The following is a 23214-nucleotide window of genomic DNA, read 5'->3' as shown; positions in this document are numbered from 1 at the left end:
CTCTGAGCAGTCTCTGCATTCTCTCTGCCCCTCCTCTGGTCAAGACTGAATTGGATTTCCCTCCTTTGCTTTCCACAGCTCCCATGTTCTCATTATTTCCTGTCTTTCCTACTAGACAGAAAATACCATGCGGTCGACAGCTGACTGGTTGTCCACTGACAGCCAGAGGAGCGGGTGTCTTCCAGCATTGGGTGCCACCTGCACCAGGGGAGGGGGCCACTGCCACAAGCCCTGCAGGTTTGGGGGTTCTGCAGAGCCCAAATCCTCGGAGGCAACCACCTAGGTCCCAGGTTTTGTGAATCGGGGCTCTGACTTGGACAAGGCAGGCCCGGGGCTCCATGAGTCTAGGAGGTCAGCGGTCTCTGCTCAGCTGCTCTGCCTTCCAGCAGGAAAGGGAGGATCTCTCCTCATGAGCCTGCAACTGCTTGGGAATTGCCCTTGAATTCTCAGCCTCCCTCTGTGGGCACCTGGACAACTCAGCAATCACCCGCTGACTCAAATCACCACATCTGTAAACATGCTATTTCATCGGGACATTTTTCTAGGTCACCATCTGAGAAATCTGTACCCCGCATACCACTCTACCACTCATGATGGCATTCTCTTCACCTGCATGTGATGACAGACCCAAATCTCCACACCACCCCTTTTTGTTGGCTCACTCTCAGGATTATCTGTATTCGTTCAGAGAAGCAGATGCCAAAATGAGATTGGACGTGCAAGAGATTTATTGAGGGAAATGTCAGCAAGAGAAAGAGCTGCAGGAGGTGGGGAGAGCCTTTGGATCACGACGCCAGGGAGACCGCTATGAAGGAGAGAGGACGGAAGGAGAAGTGCCACAGACTACGGAGCAGTTCTAAAACATGTCAGCAAGGCCAATGGGAGTCCTTGAGGCAAAGTCACCCATCTGTCAGGAGTGGGTCTTCGTACCTGTGCCACAGTCCATCGCTGGCTAGGAGCAGCTCCTGGGAAGCGCTTCCCCGAGCAGAGATGTAAGTGGCCACCACACTCATCTAGTTGTCAAATGACTGGCTTTATTACACCATGGTCAATGACCAATCGTGTCGCTTCTTTCAAAGGCTATTGTGATTGGTCACTATGCATCAGTTACAAAGTTCAGAGGGATATTGCTTGTAAACTTAAATTTTACAGTATTCCAAAGTCCATGAATTTCAGTTACCATGATTTACTTAAATAACAACAATCCTCCAACAACAGGCTCAAATTTCACTTTCCAAGTTCTATTAACGGTGAGTGAGTAACATACAGTACAGACTTTGCTGCTAGCTCTTCAGTCCAAATATCACTACGTAAGTAACAGATGCACATCATGGTCAATGACCAATCATGTTGCTTCTTTCAAAGGCTGTTGTGATTGGTCACTGTGCATCAGTTACAAAGTTCATGCACGAATAGAGAAGCATGTATTTGTGTTGTCTCCTTGTCTCCTAGTGATAAAACCCTGTGACATTTACATAGATGAATAATTAGAAGAGGGAAATGGTCAACAAATACGAAAGTAAAATAAAACACCCACAAAGTGACAGTGCTAGAAGTGAAATTTGGGTGGAATGGAAGTAGCGTTACAGAAGAAATGGCTGCTCATGGGAATGTTGATGCTGTCACTGTTGGAGACTTGAGCTACGCAGCCAGAAGGACACAGAGTCCCTGTGAGACTGGGCAGCATATAGAGACCTCCCTCAGAGGTACAGGTTAGAAATCCTTTTCCCATTTCTTGTTATTTTCAAGATGCTAAACACACAGCCACCTCTCTCCCCAAAAACCAAACCTGGAGAAATACAGAAGCTAAAGAGACGCAGGGGTTCCAGGACTAGAAACAGCAGTGACACCACAGGAAAGGCCATGGTAACCTGGTGCTGAGCCTGCAGAGTGTGTGTGGGAGCTGTGTGCTATAGCTGTGACACTGCACACAGCACAGAGTCATGGGGAACAGCAGGGAGCATGCAGTGAGTGCCGTAGCTGTGACACATATAATGTAACATATGTAAGTTATATGTGATTTCTACCTCTTGTCCAAAGATGTACCTGGGTAGTAGCTATCCATTCTCCAAGAGTTTTTTGAACCCATTAAAAGTGACGTCAGAGAAAAGTCCTTTTCAAGAACAGAGTCACCTTAGACATGGAACCACGCCCTGTCCTGACGGTGAGCAGGGAGCACAGCACAGCTGGGGGACCCTTCTCAGCTCTGCCTCGAAATGAGGGCAGCCGTGTGAGTCAGCACCCCAGAGAAGGCCGCACTGGGGAGGCTGTCCACTCCTGTCTGGAAACTACAGTGCAAGTAAGATGAACCAACTGAGGCGCTGGTTCTCCTTGCTACCAGGAGTCAGAGGCTCTGTTTCCAGAATGTGGTGCATGTACTTCCAAGTGAAAATGTTACCTTCTTTTAAAGGAGACACTGGAGGTCAATGATTACACATCAATATATTTGCTCCCGACATGTATCAGGATGTGGTCAGTTTAACATCTAATTAGACTGTTAGATATAATCTAATATATAAAGTAGATAACTAATATCCTTGCAGTTGTATAGTGATCTTGAGAACCACCTTTACACTTTCTCCAAGAAGATGGGAGCCCATGTCCTCCTCTAAACATCCAGGACTATTCTCTGTCCCATGAATGAAACTCTCCTGGTCTAATTCAGAGACAAATGGCAGTCACGGCCCCGCCCCTTCCACACTGTGTTCATTCTGCCATTACTTGCTTTGACTTCTTCCACTCTGCCTTTCTCGGACTCCTTCTTTACACTGGACTCATAGTTGTCTTCCCCTTACAATAGTTTCGGGACTTGTTTCCCATTTCCCCAAACCATTAAAACTTCTATTTTCTTAATGGCTCACCAAGCACGTTAGCCCAGAGGATTCCCACGTATCTGGCATGTCATAAACCCCGCAAGCGCGTGGACAAGTGGGGTCTGGTCAGCTCCACACCCTTAGCTTCCAGCGCCCAGTGTACAGTGACTTAAGGAGGAAGTCCTTCCACTAAGTAAAGGAACGTGTCAAGGCATTTCTCACCAGGTAAGGGAGATCTGAAGTCCTCTCGAGCTTGGGAAACCATGAAGAACCTTCTAGAAGGGAAGTCAAGTGGATCTGGGCAAGTTCCTCCTCCACACACAGTTCTCTCGCTGAAACCTGGTGGAAGACAGAGGGATCTTGTTTGTACTAGTAAACTTAAAATTTTTCACTTAAAAATATTATCCTAATTTTCTAATTGCTCAACAAATTTGTCAAAATGACTATGAGAACATTCTCTTGTTTAATCCTTTGTAATGGCAAGACAACCTAAAAACCCCACTTTTTAAAATTCAGATAGCTCCAAATCCCATGAACAAAAAACAAGCAGGCAAAAAAGGAAAGAAAAGAAAAGAAAAGGAAAAGAAAAGAAAAGAAAAGGAAAGAAAGGAAAGGAAAGGAAAGGAAAGGAAAGGAAAGGAAAGGAAAGGAAAGGAAAGGAAAGGAAAGGAAAGAAAAGAGGAAAGAAAAAGAAAAGAAAAGAAAAGAAAAGGAAAAAAAAGAAAAGAATGTAGGGTTCTCAGCTTGTGTTACCAGCTGCTCCTCTAGGTCTAGGACCACATTGAGACAGAGCTGATCCAATGGACCCAAGAGCAGGTTGCATTTGTGTGCCCTGAAGAGGGCGGTTTCCAGATAAAGTTGCTCCAAGTGGAAATCAGTAGAAGGAACACCTGGCCCGACTCCCAGCCACACATTAGTTAGAAACTGGAGAAAGAACCACTTTCACCACTAATGAGCCCCAGGTGAAAAGCCTGTTAACGAGAAGTCTCCTTTTTTCAAAATTCCCAGTGTTTTGATTGATGAGCAAATTGTTTCGGATTCCTACTTTTCCATTACCTTAAACACAACCTTTGTTTTTCCTCCCAACTGAAACAGTGTTGTCTCTTGCACCACACATGCCTATCGTGAGTTATAGAACAGGCCAGCTTCCTGTTGGGGCATCAGTTTGAGTCTGGGGAGGGTTTATAATTAAAAAAAAAAAGTAAAATGGGGCACACTTCGGGGTTTAAGGTGGCTAATTAATTTAAGCACATACTGTTGCTTTGTCTTACATTTGTACAATTGATCCATTTGTCAAGATTTAGAATCTTCCAATATTTTTTTTAAATTGCCTGTTTGTAATTAAAATTGTAAATTGAAATTAAAATGTGCAAATATTTAGTTACTGTCAAGTCTCGGGTGCTAAGAACCACTGGTTCTCAGGGAAAAGAACCAGAGTAATTTACTGTTGTACAGCATCGTTCACCCAGCATATATTTATCATGCACACTGGGTTATGATCCAAGAAGAAATAAGAGCATCCACAAGAAACTCAGTCGCACTCCACATTTGTATTAAGACCAAAGTTTTGTAGATAATTGGCAACACTTTGAGAGTGCTTTTTAGTTTGACAATTATTTATTTTAAAAATTATTTACTGACATCACGTTCACTGGGCAACACAGCAATGACTAAAACAAATATGGTTAATGGAGTGCATAGCCTACTGATATTGATAAATACTGAAAAAGAAATATAGAAATTTCTATAATTAAGACTGAATAAACCATAAAAGAAATGTGTAGTGTACAATGAGAGCACATATAATAGAAGGACCTAACATTGCCCAGAAACTGAGGGAGGAATTCCTGGAGGAAATAACATTAAGTTAAAACCCAAAAGATGACAGAAATAACCCACATGAAGAGAGAGGAAAAAAGAACTTACATATAGCAGACAAGTCCCTGTGGGGCAGTAAACTCTGGATTAAAGAAAATATGAATCTCAGTGACGATTTGCATTTCCCTACTTTCGTAAATAATTGAGCTGAGTGTGTTATAAACTTTTCTGGCTTATTTAAGTCATCACTTTAATCATCAATGATTATACGCTGCTGAGAAATGCTATCTTGCTCGGCTTGAGTAGCTCAGTTGGTTGAGCGTCATCCTGTGCACCGAAAGGTTGCTGGTTTGATTCCTGGTCAGGGCACATACTGGGTTGTGGGTTTGATCCCCGGGTAGGACATATACAGAAGGCAACAGATTGATGTTTCTCTCTCACACTGATGCTTCTCCTTCTCTCTCGCTCTCTCAGCATGTACTTGGGTGAGGGGACGGGGGAAGCCCTGGCCATTGGGGGTCAGTTGGTTGGGCATTGTCCCATGCACTGAGGGGTTGTTGGTTCAACTCCTAGTCAGGGCACATGCCCGGGTTTCGGGCTAGATCCCTGGTAGGGAGTGTGCAAGAGGCAGCAGCTATATTATCTTTAGGATTTCATTTTTCAGATGTGCAGTAGACCTAAGCCTTGGCCTTTCTCTTGGGGAAAAACCCTGAGCAATAATTCTATAAAACTATAATACATGCCCTGCTGTTTAAAAGATGGTCACAACAATTTGAGAGGATAATTGGAAGCATTATCATAAAGAGCATAGGAGCATTTTTATCTAGGAGCATAACAATGAAAAGCACAGTTAAAAGGAAAGCTAATTGGAAAAATGGAATGAGGACGCCATGATGGCATAAATGGGACCATGCTTTTTCCTCTCACTGTAAACAATTTTAAAATGGACAAAATATCTGAAACAAATCATTTAAACATTTGATACCAGATGGCACAGGACTATCACTTGGGAAAGAAAGTGAATAAATGAAGTAAGCCCTGTGGTAACTGGAGCATTCAGTCTGAGGCACATTTTGGTCATTGTGCAGGGAGGGGACCCCAAGTAGAACAGATGGGTCTCACTGAGGTGAAGAGACAGAGATTAGAGTTCAAGAGACAAACCAACTATCATCTGAGCATCAGAGTTTGAGAGAAGAGGAAGCTTCATAGAAAAAGTTCCAGAATTCTCCGCATCATTCATCTTGCATCATTGGCTGAATACCAATGTACACGTGTATAGTCTGAAATTCCACGGAACTGAACAATTCCCAAAGCTCACATGGGGCTGAGTGATGTTCAAATTCTGACTGGTCAGAGTAAAAATCCTAGTTGAACATTGAGAACATTTAAGAAAGACTCCAGCAGGGCCATGCCCCAGAGTTAAGGCTACTCTAAACTCTCCCTAATAAAGATTATAAACAAACCCCATAAGGATCAAATGGATCCATGTAATTTAACTGCATGACAAAAGCAAGTCCACCACTCTTTGGGGAAAGACAGCAAAATGCAGCACATAATAATCTAATAAGTATGATGTCTATATTCTGCTTAAAGAAGTCTAGCCATGCAAAGAGGCAGAAAAATGTGACCCATAACCAAAACTAAAATCAGTCGACGAAACAGACAGGAATGAAAGAAGTGACATATTTTGCAGCAGGGACTTTATAAAGCTACTTTAAATATGCTCATGGATTTAAAATAAAACATGATTCAATAATAATAATTAAAAATATAAAAAGAACCTAATGGAATGTCTGAGATAATTTGTCCGAAACAAAAATGAAATCACTGGAGATGAGAAAGAGTGTATTAGACTCTACAGGAGAAAAAGAAAACAATGAGCCTGAAGACAAATAATAGACAGTTTTCCAATGTAAGCACAGAGAAACAGAAAGACTAATTGTTAAATACACAGAGGAGTGTGACAATCCAATGGTCTCTAATCCTATATAATAAGAGAGGAATATGCTAATTATCTGTTATGCCCTGAGGCGTAATGACCCACTGCTTAATGACCTGATCATGGATCAGCAGGAGGGTGGGGCAGCGAGCTACAAGCAGGGGGCGGAGAGCTACAGGAGGGGGCAGGGCAGCAAGCTATGAGGGAGGAGTGGGGAGGGAAGCTCCAGGAGGGCGGGGCAGTGAGCTAAAAGCAGCGGAGAGCTACCAGCTGAGGCAAGCGGCAGCAAGCTACTCGAACACGGATTCGTGTGCAGGGCTACTAGTATTTGTAATAAAGAGGTGAGCTTATTTGTCCTCATTTTTTAACTTCTGAGGTTAGAAAATGACCACCTAAAACAAAAATAATTACAATGTTTTGTGGGTTTATATGTAGAGGTCAACACATGGGAACAATAACAGGAAGGATAGAGTTGAACTGAAATAAACTGTTGCAAGGTTTTTCTACTATAAGTGAAGGGATATAATGTTATTTATAATGGAGAGCTCAGACCTGGACCCACACAAATATGTCCATTTACTTACCTATTATTGTGATAAATATATATATATATATATGTATATATATATATATAATTTGGTATTTTAGCCATTAAAGTGTGCAATTCAGTGGCATTAATTACTTTTACCATGCTGTGCAACCATTACCACTATTTCTAGAACTTCTCCATCACTCCAAAAAGAAACTCTGTAACCATCAAGCAGTAGCAGGGGCAGGCTATAAGGGGCCAATGGGAGAAAAAAAGGGAATATATGTAATACTTTCAACAATAAAGATTTAAAAAAAAATAAAGAGAGCCCTAGCCAGCTATAAAGATAATCCTAGGCTCAGTGGATGGAGCGTTGGCCTGCGAACTGAAGGGTTCTGGGTTTGATTTCAGTCAAGGGCACATGCCAGGGTTGCAGGCTCCATCCCCAGTAGGGGGTGTGCAGGAGGCAGCCAATCACTGATTCTCTCTTATCATTGATGTTTCTATCTCTCTCTCCCTCTCCTTTCCTCTCTGAAATCAATAAAAATAAATTTAAAATAGTAATAATAATAAAGATAGAATAGCAACATTAACCAATAAATTAAATAAAACATATAGCAAGCAATAGTGGAGACAATAAAATACAAAAAATATTTAATCAATACAAAAGAGGCGAGATAAAGGAAAGAAGGGGACAAAACGATGGAAGAAACAAACATTTCAACTCAATAACATAGATAATTATTTTAATGTGAATGGTGCAAACACACCAATTAAAAGTTAGAGATTATCAAACTAGATTTTAAAAAACAACCTAACTATATGTTATCAGTAAACATTAAATATAAAGACACAGATAAGCCTAAAGTAAAGGTTAGAAATGATACGCCCTGCAAAGGCTGAACATGAGAGAGCTGGAGTGGCAGTTTTTATACAAGGCACATTAGACTATGAAACAAAGAAAAAGTATTACAAGGGAGAAAGAAGTACAACATAATGTTACATCAAGAAGATATAACAATGCAGGTTTAACTAATTCCTATTAAAATGCAAGAAATTTTTATTGTAGATATAGTTGAGATTATTCTAAAATTTATATGGAAAAACAAGAAAACTAGAATAGCTAAAATAATTTTCAAAAAGAAAAGTGGGAGGAACCAGTTTACTCAAATTCAAGATTAGGTCCTTCTATATATGTACTCTCATTTATTATACTAGAGGCCCGATGCACGAAATTCGTGCAAGGGGCTCGGCCCTCGCAGCCCTGGCTTCATCCAGAAGATTGTCTGGAAGGTCGTTTGGCTGGCCAGTCTAATTAGTGTATTACGCTTCTATTATTATAGATGGCTACAGTCACCAAGACAGTGTGGTTCTCGTGGAGGGCTCAGACGTGGACCCACAGTATTTTATATAAGTGAAATCATACAATATTTATCCTTTTGTGTCTGCTTATTTCACTTAGCATATTGTTTTCAAGGTTCATTCACATTGTAACATGTATTAGCACTTCATTTCTTTTAATGGCTGAATAATATTCCATTATATGTATATACTACATTTGTTTATCAATTCATCTGTTGGTGGACACTTGGTTTGCTTCCACATTTTAGCTATCATTAGTAATGTTTCATACACTTATCTGTAATATGCAAACGCCTATCGGTCCCAGTCCCTATTTCAAACATATATATATATTTAAAAATTTTAAAGTTAAATTAAAAAAAATAAACCTGATATGAATACATAAGAAGAGTGGCAAGTAACCCAATAGAGAACTAGGCAAAAGGAAAAAAATACACATTTCTTTTCATTGTATACATAAAAGCCTAAGTGACCGAACGACCAAATGACCAAATGACTGTTTGACCAGTTGCTATGACGCACACTGACCACCAGGGGGAAGACGCTCAACGCAGGAGCTGCCCCCTGGTGGTCAGTGCACTCCCATAGTGGGAGCACCACTCAGCTTGATGGACAGGCGCCAGACACCGGGCTCACAGCTGGCGAGCGCAGTTGTGGTGGCGCAAGCCTCTCCCGCCTCTGTAGCAGCGCTACCGAGCAGCGGCAGTGGCAGGCGCAGTGGGGCCAGGATGAGTGGGAGTGGTGCCTTGCCCAGGCTCGGGCTCCTCCCCGGCCGCCTGCCACTTTGCGCACTACTACATCCTTCGGGGGATGTTGGACTGCCGGTTTTGACCCAATGCCTGCAGGGATGGGGCCAAAACCGGCAGTCTGACATCCCCCAAGGGGTCCCAGATTGAGAGAGGGAGCAGGCCAGGCTGAGGGACCCCATCAGTGCACAAATCCATGCACCGGGCCTCTAGTCTCTATATATAAAATCCTAAGCCAGCAGTCACCAACCTTTCAGACCTCACAGACCACTAGTGGTCTGTGGACCACCGGTTGGCGACCGCTACCCTAAGCGACTGGTCAACTGTTTGACCAGTCGCTATGATGTGCACTGACCACCAGGGGACAGATGCTCAATGCAGGAGCTGCCCCCTGGTGGTCAGTGTGCTTCCACAGTGGGAGCACTGTTCAACTGACCAACAGGTGCCAGACGCTGGGCTCAAGGCTGGCAAGTGCAGCTGCGTGGCGCGAGCCTCTCCTGTCTTCGCAGTAGCACTACCAAGCAGCAGCAGCAGCAGGCACAGCGGGGCCAGGCCAGGATGAGCGGGAATGGTGCCGCGTCTCTCGGGGGATGTCGGACTGCCGGTTTCGGCCTGATCCCCACAGGCCAGGCCTTAAGCAGAGCCTGCGGGATTGGGCCGAAACCGGCAGTCCAACATCCCCTGAGGGGGTCTCAGATTTCGAGAGAGTACAGGTGGGGCTGAGGGACCTCTAGCAAAGGAATAAAAATCAATGGCAAATAAACATGGCAAAAGGGCTTAGCATTATTGGTAATCAGAGAAATGAAAACCAAGAAAATAAAATTGCACACATACACACACACACACACACACACACACACACACACATCTACACATGCTGTTCTTTCTACCTGGAAAACTCCTTATGCCACCTACAAACAGATACACACTTCTGACTGGCCACTTCCTTTTCCTTATTTCTCGCTGTTCTCTGAAATGACCTAAAGCAATGACACTCCAGCAGTAATGAGTACATATAACATGAAAGTCTTGGTTTCTAAATTCCATTCTCTGCTAAAGGAACCAGAACTTCTTGGGAAAATGGCTGACTCTAGGGCTGGGAAAGGGAAAGTACAAGATAAGCCTAACACATTGTATGCAAAATATAAATAAGGAAGTGCTCAAAGAATGATGGGACATGTCAGTGGGTCCCAGAGGCAGCTAAAGGGGCTTCCCATGGCCAAATCTGTGTTAATTTGAGCATCAAAATAAATAGTAAAAGTAATGGATCATTACTGACTTGAAAAACAAAAATTAATCATGAGTCTATATCCATGCACGTGTGTGTGTGCGTGCGTGCGTGCATGTGCGTGTGTGTGTGTGTGTGTGTGTGGGTGGGGTGGAGAGAGAGAGAAAAAAGAAAGAGAGAGAGAGAGAGAAAGGGCGGGGGGGAGTGAGAAGGAAACACTTCCTCAGGTGACGAAAAACTCCCTATATGCGTTTTCTTTGCTAAGTAATCAACAAGATTTTCTGTCCTCTTCCCTCCTCTCCCAATAGAGCCCATTCCCTCCACAAGGTAGTGATGATAGAGCAGTAGGAACACTCTGAGGAGGTATCTGATCTTCAGTATGTTTCAGTGTTTCCAGCAAAGAAAATCAAAGGGTCACAAGGTGAGTACATGTAGCACTCTATGTTATAATAATACCTTACATTTATGCGGGACTTTACAAGTTTCAAGGCTACCTTGATTTTCGTAATGAATTTTAAAAATATTCTGGGTGAGTGAGTATTCCCCTTTTGCAAAATGGGAACAATGAAGGTCACAGAGTCAAGTACACTGCAGAGATGGAATTACAGAGTTTTCTGACCCAGTGTGTTGTTTCAAGAAATAAGTCCTGTGGAACTTTCGACCTTAGAGAAGAAGCACTTAACCCTTTGCACTCGCTTGCTTTTTTCTCAATTCCTTTATTCTACTCGGGATTTAATTTTTTAAATACCCCAGATTTTACAAAGCACGGCAGTAGAATAAAAAACTGGAATTTCTTTTCATACAAACTTATTTATTTGGATTTTTTTATATTTCAAATTATTGATACATTCAAAGAGTAATTTTAATCTCGACATCCAAGTGCAAAAGGTTAAGATAGTTAGGTATGTTTCATCCCTCTTCACCACTCAGCAGCAGTAGCCAAGCCAAGCATGAGGCCATATGGGCTCATGAACCTGGGCAAGTTTAACAGGCAAAGGCCATGCTCCATTCCTGCCACTCATTTGCTCTGTGGCCAATTAATAGCAGTGTGATATTAGTTTTTCCTCTGTTTTACAATTCAAAAGATAAAGATGGGGCTTTGTAGTGTAGATAGTTATAAAGAAATCAGAACCCAATCACATATAGAGAATTCTCTTCTTTTGACCTCACTAACACTTCTAGACTTTAAACTAGGATTTGCATGTGGCAGTTCGAATCGTGTGTCTGGGGTATTTGCAATATATTAAACACTGTGAGTGAGTAGTAGAGTTTACATTTGCAATGAGATCGTCCTCTGAAGGGCTGAGGCTGAGCTACTATTTAATTTTCCAAGTTTGGAAAAGGAACTGAAATAAGCACTTAAATCCCTTTCCCCCCATTTTTGTAACATGAGTCAAACTTCAGGAAAGTTCTCCTCTTTCCCCACACACAAAAAAACTGTATGTTCCTATCTGCTGTAGAGCTATCTAATGACCCGAGAAAAATCCTGAGATCTTTTTTCCTGGAAAAGCCACTTGTTTTAATGGAACATCCGCCTGTCAGGGAGCACACAGCAAACTTAATTGGCAGCGGCCGAGCAGATGGTTCCTGGAGTCTGGTCATGCACCTGATTTGGCTAAAACACAGCTATTGGAAGGCCACCATGTGGTTTTTGAATTTCAGGGGACTGACTATTATGAAAACTCCACTCTTACAATTTGTGGCAACATTTAGTATTTTACAGACTGTTATTTCCCAGATTCCTCTGTGAATAAAGACATCCCAGACAGGAACATTCTTTATGATATTTGTTCTGGATACTCAGTTTCTCAACAAATTCTCAATTGACTAACAACCTTAAAAAGTTAGGACTTCTCAAATTTGTGCTTTTAACATTAGTGTTCTAAAATATAATGCTTTGTGTTCGGCCAAATGTTGTCATATTCATTACTCATTCAACAAATACTGTACATCTCCAAAATACAAGATACCACAGGGAAACCAAAACTATTGATAATCTCTTCTCTATGGAGCTTAAAACCTAGGATAGGGGTGACCTAGCATTTATGTGGTCTAAGCGACAGAAGAGGGCTCAGGTGTGAAGGAACTGTGGAAAGGTTCATGGAGGAAATGGCACTTGCCCTGCGTTTTGAAGGACAGGGAGAATTTCACAGGTGAAGTTGTAGGATGGTGAGATGGCAACAGCATAACCAGCAAGGTCCAGGCAGAAACAAGTGTGACAAGTACACTGACAGTCAATCTAATCAAAATGGTAACACTGATGACCATGAAAATCCATTACTGCTCACATTACATTCAACTATTTGGTTTCCTATTACACACCAACCCCAGCATTCCAATAATTTTTAATGGTTAATGGTTTCATGCTATTCCTATTAGAATTGAATAAAGCAATGAATAACATAATAGTGCACCTCAACATCTAATCAATTCAAACAACCTTATTTAGAATGCAGTAAAAACCCACTTCCTTTAAGTCTTTGATAGAGTCAAAGTTCAAAGGCATACACTTTGCTTTGATAGAATATTCTATGACATTAGGACTTCTGTATATTGAACTGATGGCCACTAAATTTTCCAGGCTTTTGTTTCCTAATCTGCAAAGCAGAGACTTAGATTACTTGATCCAAGCAACATGATTCTCTAAACACACTTGAACTCAATGGCACACAGCTACGTATCTAGATATTGTCCAAATACAGTAACTTCTCAACATCGGTGCCCGAATTGAACACAAAACCTAATAATTTGACAAAAACGTCATTTGTTAAGTTAGGGACAAGAGGTGCCCAGACACAGATGTTTCTAAAGCATCCACCTGGACACTGTGCTGGGAACACTTGGCCTGCAGGGAGGAGAGGAAGCAGATGTGGCGGAGGAAGTGCACTGACTGGGAAGAGGAAATGTGTTCAGTTCCCAGCTCCACCACGGACAAGCTGTATGACTGAGGATAAGTCCTTCCACTTCTGTGGACCCCAGGCTCCTCAGCTATAAAGAAATCGATCCAAGTCATCCCTTTGAGCCAATGAAGCTCTGTGAAAAATCTATGATTCAATGTGATTCAAAACTTTGGTGCTAAACCACCACAATAATGCTCAGATTCACCAAAGAACGCATATCATTATTTTACACAGGCACTTTTTACAATTCAGGGAGTCTTTCCTACACCCCTTCTGGTCCAGCCCAGTTTTCTGCTTTTATTGCCACGTCTTCTGATTAAAACCAATTGTTCCCAGTAGTGTAGATGCTCCTGCTTATCTGCTGAGCCCTTGGGAAAGAGGGGTTCTGAGGCTTGTGGGTGACCCCGTTCTCCTATCCCACTCAGTTATGTGGGAAACAAGACTCTCCTGATGCTCCCACTGCTAAAAGGGGAATGAATTCAGCCTAGAGGTCCAAGTTATTAGCCTGGAAGATAAGACGGAAAATAATTGAAACTCAGAACAGCTGCAGACCTGCTATTTCCTTAAATTTCTAGTAATTGGGCACTAAAGGGAACTTAGCAAATGCGATTCTGTCATTTGTTTGCAAAGGGTCATGAAACAACTTCAAATAAAGATGAGGGTTATGACAGTTTATAGAACACGTATTTATGAAAATTGTTAGTAGAAAGATGTTCTACTGGGCATTAAATTAACATTTATCTCTACTCTATATGAATTATATCCCTGGGTGGAAAAAACAAAACCAAAAACCAAAAATGAAATTGCTGTTTGTTAAGAAAGTTTAACTTCATTTTTTGGCTAAATTATCTACACAGTACAATTCATATGTTTCAGTGTATGGACATTGTTTTTGCCTAAGCAGTCTTTGTATAGATAGGGTGTCCCCAAAATTTACACACACTTTGAGTAATTATTAATTCCAATGGGGTACATCTGAAAAGAAACATCAATTGAGCTGTCAGCTGTTAAGTGTGTATACATTTTTGGGGGATACCCTGTATTTATCCATCCATCCATCCATCCATCCATCCATTGAAAGAAGGCATCTGGCTTCATGAGCACCTGGCTTACTGCTAGTTCACCACATAGCTGCAATAGGAGACACTGAAGGTAAATTACAGCTAGCTACTGCACATGAACTTACTTGTTAATGATCTAAGATATTATTATGATCACCCTCTCTCATCCTGCCCTCGTACACACACAAATGTTTCTTAAAATAATTTTGTAAGTTTTTAATCATATCACTCTCCTAAAAAAATGTAACAACTTATATTTTCTTTTCACTTCATTCCTAAAATGGACACACTGGAATGAATTCTAAGGCAAAGGAAGGTATGTGATACAGTGGATATATGTAATCGTTATAGAGCTAAGGAAGAATCAGAGAATGAAAAGCCTGTGAAACAGACAGATAGGAAGCATAAGCTATGTTCAGAGGCGCTTCTAGGATGGGTGAAGGCTACTGAAATGCAGGCCCACACTTTTGAGACAGATGGGGGTTTATTGATCGGTGCTACCAGTATACAGAAAGAGGAGCCGACATTCCCTGGCGCCCATCCTGCTGTGAACCAGACTATTTCTGTATTTTTTTAAAATAAAAATATTCTAAAATGAAAGCTTAAGTAATTGAGTGACTTTCCCAAATTCTGAGAGCTAGTCCTGCCTGAGTCAGTGCCAACACCCAGGTCACCTCTGACTCCAGAGCAGATCTCAGCTACCTGGCCTCCCAGAGAGGTCAGCCCCTTCCTTCTTCTGATGCCCGGCTCCACTGGAAACTTACCTCATGCACAGGAATTCTGTTTCCCATTCACCTCTCCCACTAAGTGCCATAAACTCCAACAGGGACTTGGGGTCTGACTGAATCATTGCTAAAGCCACGTCATAAATACAGTGTTTGGTATCTTGTGAATATTTGCGTCTCCCTATTTGGCTTACACTTTCCCTGTATTTTGCCAGTGTTGCAGGTAAGCCCTTTCTCTATAGTCTGCATTTCAGTATCTAAAGAGAAGGTGCAAGATTTTGAGTTCAGTTTAGGTTCTTTCTTTTTCCTCCCTCTCTTCTTCCCCCTTATCCTCTCTCTCTTTCCCTTTCTCTCTCTGTCTCTCTCTTCCTTTCTCTACATGGCCCATCCCTATCACTAGTATCTGGAAATAAAATGGCCTCTGATCTAAGGAATATAAATATTGTGTGTGTGTGAGAGAGAGCGAGAGAGAGAAAGTTAAACTTTAAATTTATTATAAATTATTCCAGACATATAACATGTGCGAAGAATAGTACAAATGCCATATATGCATGTAAATATAAATATGTATATTTCTCCATCTTAACAAATAAAATCCTTCAAATACAGTTGAATTCTTCTAATATTCTACTCCTAAGTAAATAAATATTCTGTGATGAATTAAATAGAAATTATAGTACTTGCTTCACATTTAATTTTTTAGTTAACTTTTCATTTTTGAATTAACTCTTTAAATTTCATTTTTAAATTGTTTTGAAAATTTTACTTTCATTAGTAACAAATGATCTTCTGTGACCTAATTCTATGTGTACTGTCATATCGCTCTGCCACTTCACATTCAAATCACTAAAACCAGAAATTACTAACTGCCCCACCAAGCTGCCGCCCCGGGTTTCCCCTGCTCGCAGGAAGCACCACAAGTGGTCCGTCACCCAGGTGTGATGTCTCAAATCATCTGAGACTTCCCTTTGCAGCTCCCCCTACCCCTGGTCCGCCTCTAGATGCTGCTGTTGTGTGTCCCTATGTGGTTCTGTCTTTCTCCATCTCCTGGGCCACACTCCAGCCCAATGGCTTTCCAATTGTGGGCCAGGGGCCCTTGGGAATCCCCGAGAGTCTTTCAGGGTGTCGTGGGCCTGTTTCACTTTCTCTCACAAGTGTACAGTGGAGTTTTGGGAGGCCACATGTCGTGTGATGCTATAACACATCGCACAGATGACAACTGAATGTGTGACAATCCAGCTGGATTCTATTAAGAAATTTGTAAAAGTGTAAAACAACATCATCTTTCTCAGGTTTTTTTTTTTAAACGTAAGTTTTCATGAAAATGCTTTGATGATAATACATTATAGGTTAATTATTGTTATTTTTTAAAAAAATAATAAAATATTTTAAAATTTCTCAGATATGAAAACATTAGATAAAAGCCACAGAAACCAAAGCCCTTGGGTCTTCCCTCATTTGGAGGCTTATCAGTGGTCCCAAGGCCAACTGTCTGAGAACTGCTGTGCTCGTCCATGTCTTCATTGTCTCATCTTCTCGACTTTGTAGCACCTTCTCAATAACTTCCCAGCCTCCAGTCCTTCCCTCTTCTGTCCATCTACACCTGGCTGCTGAGTTCACCTTCTTAAGAAAATAGTATTTTCCATAATATTATTCCCTAACCTTATCAATCCTTCAGTTTTATCAACCATAACTTTAGGGCACCCACTGGTCAGGCCAGTTGCACTGACCCCAGAACACAACGCCATTCTCCTACTCACCTCCCCACCTTTGTCTAGACTGTTCTGTCCCTGTCTGCTCTCCTGGGCACCTCTCCTCTGCCCTCTGAGCAGCACAGAGAAGTGTAGTTAAGAGCATGTACTTTAGCATCTGGCTGGAATCCAGTTCCCTCTTATTAGCTATGTGATTTGGGCAATTCACCTTCTGGAATTTTAAAATAGAAAATAAAGTACAGTAGCACCTCGTTCAATGGATGTTGCAAAGACTACGTGATATCATGTTGAATAAAGTAGGTATTCAACAACTGTTAGGCAGTGTTGTTTCCAAATCCTGCTAAGATTCTAGCTTTTCCATGAAGGCTTCTCAGTCCTCTTCATCCAACACTGTTCTCCCTCTTCTTCTCCACTCACTGGCATGGAAGGTTCTGGCCCAAACCTCTCGACTTCCCAAGTGAGATAAGAAGGGGCCATGTGAACTAACTCCCCCTTCCTTGCCCTGCCCTGCCCTCCCCATCTCTCCATAGAGGTGTGTATCTGTTTTCTTAGACCTGCCCAGTGCTGTTACACCTGGCTCCATAAATTCAGTATGTGTGTCACTGATCCTCTGCTTTCCATAAACGACACACATAATCCAATCCTCAGCTGACAGGGCCACATGAAAAACATGTGGTCTATAACCTTTCCTTCGTCCTGCCCTTCTCAGAACAGTTAGGCCAAGTCTTCCTCCTGAATAATAAATCCATTCACTTGAAAAAGAAAACTCAAACAGGAAACATTTTATATAGAGAGGCAGATTTGATGATAGAATCATCCAAACCACACAAAAAATGAGGCCAAAGCCTGGTTGATTCTGGCTGCAAATCACTCCCACTGTGAAATGACTTTTAGCCATCCCCAGCTTCTGAGAAGTGTGCTGGGAATTTACAGGGCTTGGAGTCTCCAGTCATGGCTCTGTCCGTAGGGGTGGGTGTGCATTGCTACAGGGTGTGGAAAGGCCTCCAATCTGGAGTCCAGACTTGGCCTTACTTGCTCTGAGGTCACAGAAGCCTGCTTCATGACTGTGAGCTGGTCCTTTGGCCTCTGCAGATCAACTTTATGGTTTGCTAAATGGTTGTTAAGGGATCAAATGAGATTAAATATATTCATCTATATTTTATAAGATTGATGTATAATGCTGAAATCTACCTAATATGAAAAATACTTCAGTAGTTAAAATTCTAAAAAATTTGTATATGTTAGTTTTGAAATAGTCCAATGTGTTTTTATAAGCATTATAGTTTAGCATAGGCATTCATAAAAAGAAAACATGTAAACAATTCGGCATTATCTATCATAACTGAACATGTATTTACTCTATTACCCACCATTTCTACTGTTTGGTTTATACCCAAAACAAATGCATGTGTGTTCTCCAAAAGAAGTATATAACCATGTTCCCACCAGCACTATTCATTATCCAGACATCAAAAAATTACACACAGCACTGCATAATTCTATTTATACAAGATGCAAAATGAAAAAGCTGTCCAAAGAGGTGCATGGTATTAGATGTTAGGGTTCTGCTTGCCCTTCAGGGTAGGAAGTGGCACTGACTGCAGAGAACAGGAGAGGGGCTCAGGATCATGCTCCGATGATGGTATAGCTTCTGAGCTGAGTGCTGGTCACCTGGGTGCCTTCAGTTTGTGAAAACTCTTCTCGCTGTACACCCCTGAACTGGGTGTTTTATATGTGTATTTTCCCTCAGAGAAAGGTTCACTTCAAAAGCATAACAGATACAATAATCTGCCATTCCTATTTTTATCCTCCATGGTTTTTTTTTTAAAGCAAAATAATATCATTATTTTCTTATAATTTTTTTTAATTTATAAAAATGTCTTCTACCAAGATAAACTAGTGTATTGATTTCATTGTTGCATTAACTAAATATATTTATTTACAAACTTGTTTGCATGTGAAAAGCTTCCTCTGTAGAGGAAGGAAGAAAGGGGAAACATTTTACCTTTTTTCTAAAATGGGTAAGTTGATTTTTCTCTGTTATAGCTTAGAATCCATTACTTCTTAAACTTGGCAAAGAAAGAGTCCGAGAGGAATTTGCTGGGACAACCTGAGTAAGTGATGATGGAGCTGGAGTGGATGTTTGGACTTTAAGTGCTATATATAACCATAACCAATGTGTTTAAACCAACTCCAGCAGCACTGAGCGACACCTGTGGTGCGTGTCCCTTTGGATGAAAGTTGTGGCTAGCTTGTTTACTTGACTGAGTTTCCTGACCTTTTTTTTTAACATGATCCTTGAAGGAAAAAAAAAATGTTCTTTGCAAAAACATTTTATCTGAAGTTCTGGAAAACATTCTAAAGGACAGTACAACTATTTCGTGACACCATGACTAGCTTTTAGCACTGAAACTTAGCACTAAAAATGCCTTCCCCAAAAGTCTATGAACAAACCCAGATACAGAGAAAATATTCTGTGACAAAGGGATCTTTGATTTAGGGGGGAAATTCCGATTATAAGAACTGTTACTTTTATGATGCTCTATTTTTAAAAATCCTCCCCGAGGATATGTTTATCAATTTTTAGAAAGAGAGGAAAGGGAGTGGGAATTGGAGGGGAGAGAGAGAATGCCTGACTGGGGATCGAACCCACAACCTAGGTATGTGCCCTGACCAGGAATGGAACTCACAAACTTTTTTGGGGTACAGGCGATGCTCCACCCAACTGAGCCACTTGGCCAGGACTATGCTCTGTTTTTAGTTGAGACCCTATTGGAGAGCATGCACAGACCTTTCAAAACCAATAGCAACCTACTCTTAGCCACCAAGACTGCCTAATAAGAGCCATGTTACAGTTACACTCTGGGAATTGTGCCACTACTGAAAACCTCCTCTGCCCAGCCCAAAGGCTGCAGGGCCCTCTGGCCAGCTCCACTGTCCACTCCGAAGCTCAATGTCTTGGGCAAGTCTTTGTCACTCATTCTGCATTCAAAAATATTTACCAAATGTCTAATATATAAATTACATAATTACATAAATTAATTACAGAAACTAGTTTATGTCTATAAAATAAGGATATTTATCATGCAAGGCTACTGTAAAGTTAAATGAGTTATACTATGTAAATTCCCTAACATTTGATCTGATAGGGGTTCAAAAATGATAGCTATTAATATTGAATACAATGAAATAAAATTTAACCCTAGAAAAAACACAAAACATTATTTGGGAAATATTATAGTAGTTAGACGCCAAATAGGGAATTATTTTTAAATTTGCAGTTTGAATATTTTCTGACTCTCTCTGAATAGTTGCTATTAATATATATATATATGTATATATATATCCTACCTAATAAAATAGTAATATGCAAATTGACCGCACCTTTACCATGCCCAAGCCACGCCCACCAGCCAAAGCCACGCCCACCAGCCAATCAGGGCGAGTATGCAAATCACCCAACAAAGATGGTGGTTAATTTGCATACGTTGAGGGAGGGAGGAGTGAAGACTGAAGACAACTTAGAAGGAAGAGGGAGGAAAAGCAGAAAACAAGGTGGCTGCCAGAGGGAAAGCCCAGGTGGGGCGGAGCGGGGCGGGACGGGGCGGGGCGGGACGGGGTGGGGTGGGTGGCAGTGGCGCACAGGTGCAGTCATGGTGGCCACAACGGCGGTGGTGACAGCTCAGGCGGCCTCAGCAGCTGCTTGCAGGATTCTTCCTGCAAATGGGCTACTAGTATATATACATAAAAGCTTAAGTGACCATTTGACCATCTGACTGGTAGTGATGACACACACTGACCACCAGGGAGCAGATACTCAAAGCAGGAGCTGCCGAGCTGCGGTGACTTGGCAGCTGCGGTTCCCAGGTGATGCACCCAGAACCAGAGAGGAGGGAGCCTGATTCTTGGATGCGTCACCTAAGAACTGCCCTCTCGCAATCCGGGACCCCTCAGGGGATGTTGGAGAGCCAGTTTCGGCCAGATCCCTGCAGGCCAGGCTAAGGGACCCCACCTGTGCACGAATCCATGCACCTAGTTAGTTTATAATTAAAAACTGCCCTGGCCAGGTGGCTCAGATGGTTGGAACATTGTCCTTTACACACACTAAATAAAAGATTGTGGGCTCAATTCCCAGAAAGTATGGGAGGCAATGGATCAGTGTTTCTCTTGCACATTGATGTTTCTCTCTGTCCCCCTCCACCCTTACTCTTTCTTTGAAAATCAATTAAAAAATAACAACATATCTTAGGGTGAGGATTTTTTAAAAATGGACTTCATATTTGTATTTAACCCAGTATGATGAAAAATAAAACTAGATATTTCTAAATTATAAAACTCTGATAATAATTATATTATTGCAACTGACTGGATTCAGAGTTGTTAAACACTCAGTTCCCTAAGGACCACCACTGCTCCCCAGAGTAAATAAAGCTTATCCTATCTAATAAAGATGGATATGTAAATTGACCTACACTCTGCAACAAAGATTGCAGCACTCACAGCCAATAAGAAGGGAATATTCAAATTGATGCGACAAAAATGGTGGCAGCTGGGCCAGGACACTTGCTTCGTCACCATGGCAACAACACAGGCCTTCCGCTCCTCCCCAGCCGCTCCAGACCTCTGGGCAGCATGCGTGCGCAGTCACGGAGTGGCCAGGGGAGGGCAGGACGCCTGCTATGAGGGGGGGTGGGGCAGAGGGTGGAGGGAGTTACCGGAGGGCGGCAGAGCCGGAGCAAAAGCGGAAGGTAGCGGCCAGAGTGAAGGCCCAGGTTCCGAGTGCTGGAGGGAAGCCAGTGCTGGCAGCCAGGGGAAGGAAGGCCTATTCTTACACGAATCTTTGTGCATTGGGCCTCTAGTGTGATATAATGCACTTTAATGGTTACAAAGTCAGTAGTATTTTCCAAAAGTAGATGACAGCCCTATATTAATACTTACAATTAGCCTTAGGGCCTTGGAACCCAAAGAGCACTTCCATTCACCTGAAAATATTAAAACTTCATCCCTTATAACAAATACTTTGATATAAATTAATTTAGTATTTATACCTTAGTATCCACACACTTAAAATATCTTTCCCTAAGCAAATTTTGAAGGGTATAGAGTGAAGTAAGTTTCCAAAAGAAAATAGTGTTCACGAACCCAGAATGGAATGTCACACATGTGGGCAGGTTACACGTAGGGTCGGGAGAAATGGTGCTGAAAGTGGAGGCCAAGAACTTTGGAGCCATTGTGCCTATATATTAATTTTTTGAAATTTCTAGACAACCAAGTTAATAATGACCAGATTATCTGTCCATCACAATTCACTGAATCATGAGACCCTTGTGCCAAAAGTGGTTCTATGACACTGACCAGTCATTAAAGCTGTCTGGCCTTCAGTTCCCTTGCCTACAAAATAAGAATTGCATTAGAAACCTTCTGATAATCTAGGAGTAATTGATCAATAGCCTATATTAGTGGTTCTCAAACTTTTCATGTATATAAATAACTGTGTATCAGAAAAAGGCCCCCTCCCTGGTGATGATCACTGCATGCCAACGTGCAGATTCTTGGACCGCTGGAGGTAACTCCACCGACCATTGTACCAGGTACTGTAGTGCCCCCTCGTATTCCTTGAACCCCACTATTCAGTTGCTCCAGGCAACTTCCAATGGCTGGGACCTGCCTCTCAATGCCAAGAACTCCTGCCAAAAGCACAGAAGGACAAGTGCCAGGGAATTAACAGTCCCTGGGAACAACCTTCAGCCAATAATAGTGGGAGTTGGTGTAGAGGGATTCGAACTTCCTTGCCTCCCCAGGGGAATTATTCCGAGAAGCCTGCACCATTTCCCAGAGTTCCCCCCATGGAATTAAGCTCCACTTGTCCACACTGGTAGCTGCCTTGAAAACTCACCCTTTCCTGGCTGTATCCCTTCCCTGGATTAGTTCCCCACCCTTCCAATATAGATTTCAACTTCAACAGAAATATTGGAAAACCCAATTTTTCAGTTATTTCACAATACAAACATCCCTTTCCCAGTGGGCCCTGGATTAACTAAGATTTAAGAAACAGTGCATTATGGTAAGTGCTTGCTCTGATAGAGATAAAGGGCATGTGCTTTTAAAAACAAAGGGAACAAAACAAAAACATATTTAAGTTCCAGTTCCTCAAAATGAACCATCCACCCCAAGTGTAAAGAGAAATCCAGAGATGGAAAGTTCATTTGCTCTTACATTTTTCTATCAAAACCACCCTTTGCCCAAATTCCCCTAAAAAAATGTTTTTGCAACATAACAATATCTGATATAAAAAATCCCTAACTTCATACTTGCATAATTACATCAATAATTTTATTTCTACAGTATTCTGTATTTTGTAGACTGTGTACATAATTAGAA

The 23214-nt window shown here is 41.7% G+C and overlaps 1 long non-coding RNA gene across 3 annotated transcripts in view; it reads right to left on the bottom strand.

Annotated features, from left to right (window-relative positions):
* LOC114234697 (uncharacterized) overlaps window positions 1–23214 on the bottom strand; it is a 110191-nt gene that overhangs the window by 44190 nt on the left and 42787 nt on the right. For all 3 annotated transcript variants that reach the window (XR_008554595.1, XR_008554596.1, XR_008554594.1), the window contains exon 4: window positions 3036–3152. This is a non-coding gene — a long non-coding RNA (uncharacterized LOC114234697). The remainder of the gene's footprint in view (window positions 1–3035; window positions 3153–23214) is intronic.

The sequence above is a fragment of the Eptesicus fuscus genome, chromosome 19, assembly GCF_027574615.1.
Source record: "Eptesicus fuscus isolate TK198812 chromosome 19, DD_ASM_mEF_20220401, whole genome shotgun sequence".
NCBI classification, from domain to species: Eukaryota; Metazoa; Chordata; class Mammalia; order Chiroptera; family Vespertilionidae; genus Eptesicus; species Eptesicus fuscus.
The sequence above is the reverse complement of the archived record's forward strand: the minus strand, read 5'-3'. Positions and strand labels throughout refer to the sequence as shown.